The 12,160-nt window shown below is 32.7% G+C and overlaps 1 long non-coding RNA gene across 1 annotated transcript; it reads right to left on the bottom strand.

Annotated features, from left to right (window-relative positions):
• Positions 1-6,855: 6,855 nt before the first annotated feature.
• Positions 6,856-11,890, bottom strand: LOC114181324. Its single transcript, XR_003603794.1, has 2 exons — positions 7,487-11,890; positions 6,856-7,295 (listed from the first exon to the last, which is right to left on the bottom strand). It is a non-coding gene; the product is annotated as an uncharacterized LOC114181324 (long non-coding RNA).
• Between the last annotated feature and the right edge of the window lie 270 nt (positions 11,891-12,160).

Here is a 12,160-nt window from a genome sequence, read left to right as displayed (position 1 = left end):
GTGCATCACAAAATTCTTATTAAGAACAATGCCAACTAAAATTTTCAAATAAAACAATAACCCTAATTCCCCACAAAAACTATGTCAAAGATTTGGTTTCATACTAAGAACTCAAGATGTGTAATACACAAGAAAATGACTCATTTGAATTGAGAAACTAAAGAGAGAGCGAATAGAACATCATTAATAACTTGAATTCATGATGAAGAGGGTCAACAAGAGTGTCACGCTGACGATGAAACATTTTGAAGATCCCATGTTGCTCACCGAATATGTTATTCAACAACAACTATTCATCTATATATACTCAAATGGTTGAAGTAGTTTCACACAAAAGACAAAAGTCACTAGTACAGTAAGGGCTTTTAGCCCCGGTTATTTTTGATATTCTGCCCCGGTTCCAGAACCGAGGCATATTAGGGTGAGACCAAAAGGGATGGCTTTTGGCCTCAAGTGTGAATCGAAGCCATAAATTTACTCTTCTGCCGTGTTTCTAATGTGAATCGAAGCCATTGTGCAAAAAAAAAATTAATTAATTAAAAGCTCGCGACGACACATATGGAGCTCTTTAAGCAACGATGGTCGTGGTAGCGTCTGCAGTGGAGGCGTTCACGTCGTGGTAGCACGTTCGTGGCGGGGCTCGTGGCTCATGCACAACAGCAGTTGTCAGTGGTGGTTTGTGGATCTATAGGGGCCGCGACAATGTTTGCAGATCTGGTTTCTTGATTTGTAGGTTTCGCTATCGCCGATTTGGTTTGCGCAACCACTGATGGTGTTGTGTGAATGCGGGAGAGCTCACGATGGTAATGGCACTTCTTCTCTTGCAGTGTCTCTTTGTGATAGTGCAATGGTGTGTTTTGAACCCTAAATCTGTGAACCCCAAAGCAAGACAAACAAACCAAAACGCAAAATAAAAAAACGCAAAAGGAAATCCATTTTTCGAACTCACCGACAAAGAGAGGCGACAATGCAATTGGCGACAGTGGATGGCACGACGGAGGCGACGACGCGCGATGGCAGCTAGTCGCGATGGAGCTAGACAGTGGTGGTGGTAGAGAGTGCAAGGGTTCGCGTAGAGAGAACTGTGAGAGATGATGAATAGTGGAAAGGGTTCGCGAATTGGAAATTATAACAGGCTTTATGGCCTCGGTTCAATTAATAATCGAGGCCTAAAGTACTTACTGCCTCTGTCCAATAATAACCGAGGCCAAAACATCTGACGCTGGTGGCATTTTTGAAATTTTATAACAGGCTTTATGGTCTCGGTTCAATTAATAACTGAGGCCTAAAGAACTTACTGCCTCGGTCCAATAATAACCGAGGCCAAAACATCTGACGTCAGTGGCATTTTTGAAATTTTGGTTACTGGATTGCTTAATAAGCTTCGGTTCATTTGTAACTGAGGCATAAAACTACTTACTGCACCAGTTCTTAGGAGACCCGAGGCAAAAAAGTTCGACAAAATTGCAAAAATGTCACCACCTCCTTATAGACTTCGGTTCCGCTATAATCGAAGCCTATAAGGCAAGTTAAAAAGTAAAATCTGCACTAGTGAGTTAATTATATTCTTTAATTAGTAACTGTGTTAACTCATGCATATTAAATGCATATTATTGTATGTAGATAATAATAATGATATATTTATCATATTTTTAAGAATATTTATATGATTTTCAATATACATATATAATGTATCGTATTCAATTATTTTCAAATAAACAAACGAATTGGAATACCAAATATGTGTCATATTATATACAAGTAATGTGCCATTGCATCGAAAGTACTGTTGTGATTTTCTAGTCATCGAAGTCTTATGTGTGGACCTCAAAAATATAAGAAAAACTGTATTAAAATGACTAATTATATTTTGTCTCTAAGATTAATTGTTATTTAATGATTATCTAGTATCGAAAGTAAATATTTGTTTTTTTAAAAAAAAATATCATTACTTCCCTCATTTAATCTAAAACTATTATATTAACTAAAATTAATTAAAAAACTATATTTTTAAAATGTAAAAAATAAATATTTTTATAAAAAATTGAAATTATAATTATATTTAATTTTTTAAGTAAGTTATATTCGGCTGTTACTTTCATATTATTGTATTGGAACTTGGAGATGCATCTCCAATAAAAGTTACTTTCTAATAGAAACATTATTTAATGTGAAACCCAAATACATGATGAGTTCTTTACATGAATTCATTATCTTTGAAGCTCACATACACAATTTTCCGAAAATTGTATAGAGTTAGTTACTTGACACTCACATTAGAATATTATTTTGATTGAAAAGAAACTTATATAATCAATTCCCATGAAAGAAGTTCTAACCAACAGTCTTTAATATATATACATAAGTTTAACAAAATTAATATAGTTTCTCGTAAGAATATTTCAAATTAAAAACATTAAAATGATTAATAATTAAAATAGCCAAACACGTAATAATTATTAAAGATCAAACCCGTTTTTAATTACTATCACCGTTAACAAAATCTAAACAAAATTAATAGAATATAAACTTTTGTACCAAGAATGTAAAATTTTTCTTATTATTCTAAAAATAAAATATTTTAATTCTTATTGTGTTGATCACCGATTATTCAACCCATGAAGTATTTATCAACAACCATAATATTCTAATGTGATTTTCAGAAATATAAAATCCTTAAATTGTATAGAATTACTTGTGAAACGATTTTTTCTTTAATTTTATTTTAAGGAATAGGGGTGGAACTTCCGTCAAAATAACTGGTTTTGAAGCAATTCACCTTTTCTGGAGCCACATTAAAATAATATTCTTGTAAACTTCCATTTAAGAAATTGACTCAAATAGTATCGGTGTATCTTTTTATTATTATCGAATATTATAATGTGTCAATAACATTTTGTACTAAAGTTAGAATTCGGTCATAAGAGAACTAAATTTTGAATTGCGATTTCGTGCACGGTGTTCGAAGTATCAGCTGGAATTGGAAAAGGAAAATCAAATTTTGAGTTCTAACAATTCTTTTGGCCATTTTTTCTCGGTCATGTCTAATTTTTTTTTTTAATTTGACTAAAATATCTTGTTCGAAGCATCTGCTTTTCTACTATATTATGGTGTGTTTGAAAAGGATTTCAACAATTTTAAAAAATTAAAATATTTAGTAATTAAATTACTTTAAATTATCTTTATCTCTTAAATAATTAGTTTGGATGAAGTAATTGAAATGAATTACTCTCTAAATAAATGAATTACTCTCTTAAATCGTCTCATTCAAACATACCATACAGGTAATTAATGATTCGTTGTTGATGTTTTATTGCCATTGTTTTTTGTTTTTAAAATGCTTGTGAGGTAGGTATTATGTCTTTATTATTTACTTGTTTGTGATACTCTTAGCTTAAGAAAATGTTGGATCCTATTGAAGTTTTATTATGAACAAGAATACCTTCATACCTCTTTTTCTATATCAGGTTATGCTATTTTTCTCAGTTGAACATTCGTATATGATATCTTCTAGGTGTTTTTTTCTTAATGGTAGTTCCAACGCACTCCTTCCCTGAATTTGAGAATAGCTTTTATTTAAATACTTTTATAGTGGAAAAAAAATGGAAATAAGATTGTCATTTAATTACATTGAAAGACGCTTCCTTTCCAAATCCAATACATATTTCTTAATGTTGATATGATTTTACAAGATATCATAGTGACTTGAGTTATGTGTTAGTGCCTCTAGTGCAGAAATTGATTTTTACCTCGCCTTATATGTCTTGGTTGTTCAGAAACCGAAGCATATAATGGTGCGGTGACATTTTTACAATTTCAGACAACTTTTATGTCTCAGTTCAGTTTAACCCGAAGCAAAAGAGGTTCATATGCTTCGGTTCGCCAAAAACCGGTGCCAAAGGAGGCTCATATGCTTCGGTTACACAGACCCGAAGCCAAAAACCCACTAGTCGTTACCTCTTTGGCCTCGGGTGGGCCTGAACCGGTGCCATATGGTTTAATTAGGGCACCAAATTCGTGAGCCCCCTTTCTCTTCTTCTTCCCTGCGCCCCTCTCTGCAATAATACTCTTTCTCTTCTCCCTCCGGCATGACTGTTCCGATCTGTTCGAAGGTGGCTCTGGTGGCGCGGATTCGCTGTTGCTCCGATCTGTTCGAAGGTGGTGGTGGCGTTGCGTTGTTGCAGTGGCGCTGCTCTCTGCATAACAAAACCCACCATTAACAGTTTTGGCAGAGCCAAACTCAAAAAACACCGAGCAAATTAAAATTCAGAACCATACAAAATTTCCCAGAAAAGAAAAATAAGTTCGAAGCTGAAGTATCATAGAGGAAGCCGGTCATGAGAACCAGAGCCAATGCAGGAAGAAAAACGCGAGCTTTCAGTGACCCAAAAGATCTTAATAGAAGAAAAGATGATTGAAGAGGTAAAAAGAAGGGGAGAAAAATGTGTACGAGAAGAGAAGGAGGAGAGAAAGATGTAGAAAATGGAAAGTGAGTCGCAAAGGAATATGAAAGGGGTCCAAAATTGAAGGGTGGTCTTGAGAGAGAGAAGCTGTTGCAGTGTAGTGGTGCGTTGCGGAGAAGAAGACGAAACTGTGGTGGCCAAAAAATTAGGGTTGCAGATTTGTGGAAGAAGATGGTGGTGGCTGCTGCGTTTCGCCGACGAGGATGATCGACTTCGGTTCTATTTTGATCCGAGGTAGAAATGGAACTTTATGGTTTCGAGTAACGACCGAGGCCAAAAGGGATGCCTTTTGGCCTCGCCCCAATATGCCTCGGTTCCAGACCCGAGGCAAAATGAGAAAAATAATCGGGGCAAAAAGCCTTTACTACAGTAGTATAGTGTAATATGATACAAACTTCGAAGAAACTCTCACATGCTTAACTTGGTCAACTTGGCTGAGAATCAACTTGAAGAAACAATATTTTATAGATGAGAACAATGTAATTAAATAATCAGAAACTTGTATTTGAGTTGAAGAAATTTCAAAATATTGTAATTTTCATTAGTTTTAGCTTTTAAACTTTATTGTTTATATTATATTACCTTAAAGTTGAAAACTTTGCTCCTTTAATGAATGCTATATTTAGTTATAAATATTAAAATTTTAGAATATGTGTTGTTTATCATTTTTCACTATCTCTATTTATGTATATTAAAAAAAGAAAGAAACAAATGAAATTAATGGAGTTTGAAAACCCAAGAAAAACACTGAAAAATTAATGAAGATTTAAAACCTGGTTTGAAACCCTAAGAAAATAATGGAAGTTTGAAACCCCGAGAAGTTACAAAAGTTATAAAACTGTTGAAAAATTGGAATTTTCTAGGGGCTACTAAAAACTATCGAGAATCTGTTAACAACACTAATTTTATCAGGAAAAATTAAATTGTAAGTAATGTACTTAGTGGAGATTAAAACTCTCAAAAGTGTCAAATAGAATTCCAACTTAGAAAAAAAATTTAGAAGAGCCAAATTAGATTTTTTTAAATTTATTATATGTAACTATGAGAGTTTTAGATAGTTGTTTTTCGTAATTTTTAATTTTTGGATTTTTATGAAATTTTTTAAGTATGATTGATGTACATGAATAAATCTTCTTCTTAAAAAAATTAATTATTTTACTCTTTATCATAATTTTTCTAATATAAATTTACCACCTCTCACCTGTTTAGAAAAATATGAATTTGTCACCACCTAATACATAGTAGACAAATTTATCACATGTAAAAAAACATATAATTAAAAGAAAGTACAAAATAAACCAATTTTAAAAAAATAAATTAATTGATCTGAAATATTCTTTAACTCATCAAGTTTACTATGTTACATATTTATTTAAAAAAAAGAGAGATAAAGATACAAAATAAAAAAATAAAATAAAAAGAGAAAATATGTATGATATTTAAAAAAACTTAAAAATTAATATAAATAATATAATAATATATAAATAAATAATATAATAATATATAAAAATAATTTAAATATATATATAATAAATTAAATATAAAAAAAAATTGGGGGAGCCGTGGCTCCCATGGGTAGGTAATTGATTTTTGCAAATAAAACACTATGATTCTTTGACAAACTTTTTTTTAATAAAGTTTGACAAAGTTTACTTTTTAACACACACCAAACATATTTTTTTGAAGTTATATCAAACATTTCTTTCATCCATTAAAATATTGCTAGGTATATTTTGTCAAAAATTTGTTAATAAAATTTTGTTAAAACATGATTTTCCTTCTAAATTTCATTGTTAAATTTGTTGTAATTTTGCTACTAAATCAATGAATTGTTATTTATCTTTAGTTTGTCTTTAGTCATGTCTCTGTGTTAGTTATCTTTTATCATCATTGTTGTTAGTTAGCTTGAACATGTTTTAAAGAGAAGTAGTGATTCTTCTTTCAGTTTTTATGAAGTTGCTTCCACATTAATAATATTGATTGGTTTCGTTAAGAGATTACAATTTGGGTCAAATTGATTGATACCTTAACTTCTTATTATCATCCTGATTACATTTTTTTAATGATTAAAGCAACATTAAACTCCTTTTCATTTCAAAATTAAAATTAAGAAAATATAACGAATTAAATTATGTTTATAAGAGTTATTTTAAAAAATTAAAAAAATTCATCATAAATTAGAATTAATTTGTAAATAAGTTGGAAGTAAAAATTTGATTTTTTTTTTAAAAAAATACACTTTTTTTTTACAAATTAACTTAAATTAATTTTAATTTATAGAAATCTAATTATATCATTTTCATTTTTCAAAAGTTCTTAGTTGAAATTTGTCTTTATCGATAAATCCAAATCTAACAACAATAATGAGCTTTGATACCATAAGAGGACAGGGTGAAACATGAAACAATCACATTTTATTAAGAACTAAGAATACATGTGAAAAAGGGATTGATGAATTCCATCCGAAGAAGATGACTCAATTTGAGGGTACATGGTGTGGGGGTGGTGCTTGGTGGTGTGGTGGTGGTGGTGCTTGGTGGTGATATGGGTGGTGGTGTGGTGCTGGGGCTTGGTGATGATGTGGGTGGTGGTGTGGTAAGTGATGTGGTGGACCATGGTGTGGTGGACTCTGGTGGTGTGGTGGTGGTTCTTGGTGGGGTGATTTGACAATATCAGTAGAAGTTAGATCATGTGGACACTGACAAACATGTTGAATGCATACTGATGAACATCCACAATTTGGATTTTTGCACCCAACTTGACACTGTTTATCGTTGTCACATGGTAATCGATAAATGGGTCCTCTTGCTTCCGCCTTCATCATGCACAAATCTGCATCACAAAATTCTTATTAAGAATAATGCCAACTAAATTTTTCAAATGAAACAATAACCCTAATTCCCCATAAAAACTATGTCAAAGATTTGGTTTAATACTAAGAACTCAAGATGTGTAATACACAAGAAAATGACTCATTTGAATTGAGAAACTAAAGAGAGATTGAATAGAACATCATTAATAACCTGAATTCATGATGAAGAAGGGCTAACAAGAGTGTCACATTGACAATGAAACATCTTGAAGACCCCATGTTGTTTACTGAATGTGTTATTCCACAACAACTATTCATCTATATATACTCAAATAGTAGTAGCAGTTTCACACAAAAGACAAAAGTTAATTATATTCTTTAATTAGTAATTATGTTAACTCATGCTTATTAAATGTAAATTTAATCCCATAGATTTAATTATTTTTCACTATTTTCTTAACTTAATTGAGTTTCAATCTATGATGCACCGATACTTGAATTTAGGTCATGAATCCGTGTCGGACACGTCTCAGATACTTTAAGATACTTTATTGATACTTATCAACAAAACATCTAATCTATAAAGCCATAGTACTATTGTGATGACAATACTTTGTAATTTTTTATTTTTACAATGTTTAATAGATATGATTTTAATTTGGATCCAAACAATAACAACCATACATTTATCATATTTTTAAGAATTTTTAGCCATCTTCTTTCCCTTGCTCATTTTGAAACCACCATCAATTACTTGGCCTATTCTTTCTCCTTTTCACAAAAGATAACATATATTTTTCCACTCTTTAAAAATTTTAGGTGCAAGTTGAGTTTGTAATTTATTTTCTTTTCTTTCCCATGCATTTTATTAAATATTTGGTGTGTATTAAATACATGTGTGATATATTAGTTTGGTTTTTGTTAGGAGACTTTATTTTTCAAGCATGGTGTGATGGTATGTATTTGGTTGGCAATAAGTAATCCTCATGTGTTGCATGTTGGGAGTGTTTAGACTTGCTTGAAAGCTCTTGTTGGAATTGAGTGTTGTGTGAGGTTTTTCGTACCTAGATACCCAATGAAGACTCTTTCGGCTGTGTGAAGCAGTGAAAAGGAGTCCTCTTCGCTTGTGTGAAGCATTGGTAGATGATTGGTTCAAGTGTTGTACCCTCTCGCCTGTGTGAAGCAGTAGGGAAGGGAAAAATGTTTCACCTTATTTCGGCTCATTGCGAGTATAGTGCCCGATGTGCGATGCATCGACGTTTTTACTCATAATTCCTTGAGCAATAAGGGAGACAGTCTGGCTGTGATAGTGGGACACATCGAGCCATCTATTTCTAGGAAACTAGATGTTGTTGTGGGGTAAAAGGCCACGGAAAATCAAAGCTTGATTATGATGACTACGTTTGAAGATTTTTAGATGAATGTGATGCTATGTTTGGTTTGGTATGATTGGTTGGATCTTGGGGTTTTGTGTGTTCAAACCAAGGATGGATTGTGATCATAATGCTTAAGTGTTACTTGAATGCGACGTTGAGTATTACTGAACATGTGTTATTTACAGATTTCTTTTATAAATATCATTGTTTATGGTTAGCTTACCCCTATTTGTTTGTTTGGTGTGTTTGTTGCTTGTGCAATGATTGTATAACGTGTGTGTTATACGGGAGTAGATGGTAATGAAGATGTTTCTGTCATGAAGTAGATTGCGGAGAAGATGGGATGGACTTGGGGGTTTATTATTTCTTTAATTGATTTTAATCAAATAGTGAAGACTATGAAAATTTCTTTTTCTAGTGTTTAATTGGAAATTTATTTTTTTATTATTACAATTTTCAATGGAAGTTTTGGATTACATATTTACATTTAAATTGTAAGTTTTTTTTTTTCCAGTGTCCCTTTGTGATATAATCGTTTTACTTTTAAACAAAAAGAGCAATGATAGCTTCTCGTGACATCCTAAATTTGGGGTGTTACAATATGCCCTATATACCCAGCCATAAGGATCGTCTAGGGTACTTCCACTCTCTTCACCCTTTCCTCCCTTCTCCATGCATCACTATCTCCACGACCACTATTTGAGTTCCCGCCTCCCTTTTTTGTCCTCCCCACTTGTAGGCCTAATTCAAATCTGGTCATTATTACCGTTACCATCTCCTCCATTTGCCTCATAAACTCCTCTTCCATAGTACACTTCCATGAAAGAGAGGTGTGTCTCAATTGACAACTTAAGTACCTTATCTTTCCTTAGCCAAAGTTGCCAAATCAGTGAGTTTCAAGCCAAATGAACCAATAACACTCACATTCTTCCACATAAGAATAACAAAGCAGAAAAGCAAGAAAAAATCAAATGGAAGAATTGGACAACATCAAGTGAAAGATTTAATAGACAAACTTAAAGGATGGCCAACAAAGAAAATCAAGAAAAAGGAAAAGTAATAAAGGATGGCACTCAAAAGAGAACTAAAGAATGTGTCTAGAACATGATGAACAAAACTAAAACCAAACAAGACTTAAAATAAGTTGAATCAAGAGCACATGTAAATTGAAATTGAAAAAAGCAGTAGGCATGGTGTGAACTATGGAGACAACTTGTATTTTGCCAAAACTAACAAAGGTTTTCAGATTCAAGCAAGACTTTTGTTTTTCTTCATGCTCTTTAGATGCTTTTTCTCAAATCATTTTTTCTTTTCACTGACTTTTCTTATTAGTTCTCAAATACCACCTATGAACTCTTTTGTCAGGCCACAAGGTCACAACAAATGTTAAGCTTTCACTTTCAATTCAATTAACAAATGTAGACTGATTAACAATTGATTCAACTAAAAAAAATTTGGAACAACACAACAAGTAAAAGATGACTCCAAATAGTGCAGTGAAACTGTAAAAATTAGAGACTTCAGAACATAGGCTTGGCCAAGACATGCCATAACAGGACCTCAAAGAAACAAACACAGATTCGTAATCAAAGAAAAAAAATGGAATGTATGCTGGAATCAACATATTAAAGCACCAGGTCATTCAAGACAATTAATATGGCCAAAAACAGCACTACACCAAGAATCAACATTCAACATAGAAAAACTGCATCGCAACAATGCATATGAATCTGATTTCAATCAATACTCAACAAAGAATCAACAAAGAAAGTCACGGCTAGTGCAGGGACGAGTAGAATTATGAATGAGATTTTACTCAACAAAATAGACTCTGTGATGCAAAAAAAATGATACAACTGCACAAAAACTGGATGCAATGAATATATTAGCAAACTGAACAGGACACATAGCGAATTAAACAGAATTGAAACTGCGATGCATTGAAACATATATGGCCAAACTCAATGTTTCATATTGAATCCAATGTTCACTCCACAATGTTATCAAGCCACAAGGATAAGTAGGCTAGTGTACATAAATTCCTCATGCCTCTGCTTAGTGCAACATTTAAGAAACAACACAACGAATCAGATAACAATGACAACAGTGGCAGGAATCAGAATTGGCTAACAGAAAAATAGCATCATAAAACACTGATCAATCACTAAACATGACTCAAGCAATGGCAATGGAACTGCAAAATGAAAATTCAGTAGATGGATACAATTTGATATACTCGCACAACCAGAATTTAATATAGTGAACAAAGCAATACACCAATTATTGAAAGTCAATTTCGTAGAACAACTGTTAAGGCATCAATAGAACATAAAAACAAAGAATTAATGACATACCAAGCAACTAACATAAACCTAAGACAAAACAACGATCAGAAAATTCAAAGCTAAGTAATAAAATGAAATCAGACCTAATTGACATGCATTGAGCGACAAAATTAAAGAGCTAAGACAATTCATCACAGGATTGATTCAGAAAACTCAGAACAAGAACATTGAATCAATTTCAACGAGAAAAACACAATCAATAGCACAAAATCATCAGAGAAGCAGACTCAAGCAAGCATGAACAATACGAAATCAAATAGATAAAGAAAAAAAATCAAAGAGAAGATGCTTATTTTGCAACACTTTTGAGAACCGAGTGGCTCTGAATACCACTTGATGAGGCCAACATCACGCAGATTCGGTGGAATCTTCCTCTAATTAAAGGCGAATCACATGAGCAGCCCCAGACGTCGATTTATTCTGTGGAAATCAACCAAAAGACACAGCGAAAGACTCGATTGAGTTCCAGTGGGGAACTCTTACTCAGACTCTCACTATTTTTGGAACCCTAGGATGTAAAACCTCTACTAGGAAAGGTGAGCTCTGAAGAGGGATAAAAACCACACTAGATTCATCAAAGCTAAGTTTACAATGAAATGGGCTGCACCTTTTATAGATGAAGGGCAACCGTGAGAAAGCAAATGAGAAAGCAAATGGAGAAGACACCGTCTAATAGAGACCTAACGGTGAGGAAAGGAAAACGTGAACAAAGCTTTACACAAGACCCTAACCCTATCGCAAGATCATTCATAGTGGAATCTATTGCACTATTGTTTTTAACTTGCATGTCAAAACCGTATCAGTCTTCTAGCTCTGATAATTACTCTCAAGCTTATAATCATTAAATTTTACATGTATGGCTTCTTCAACAACACACGTCCGAGAGTTATATACTCCATATGCTTTGGACGTCTCTGAATAGCCAAGTAAAATACCTCCATGTCTTTTAGAGTCAAACTTCCCTAGATTATCTTTGGTATTTAATGTAATGTATGCCAAAATGATGAAAATATGAAATATTGGGTTTTCTACTTTTCTATAATTCATAAGGAATCTTCTTGAGTAAAGGCTTGTATAAACTTTGTGTTTTAAATATCAACTTGTATTAATTTCTTCTTCCAAAAAATGTTTAGATCGGAGTTAGCATTTAGCATTATTTTGGCC

This window comes from Vigna unguiculata, chromosome 4 (genome assembly GCF_004118075.2).
Source record: "Vigna unguiculata cultivar IT97K-499-35 chromosome 4, ASM411807v1, whole genome shotgun sequence".
NCBI classification, from domain to species: domain Eukaryota; kingdom Viridiplantae; phylum Streptophyta; class Magnoliopsida; order Fabales; family Fabaceae; genus Vigna; species Vigna unguiculata.
Note: the sequence above shows the minus strand (reverse complement) of the source record. Positions and strands in the feature narration are given on the sequence as shown.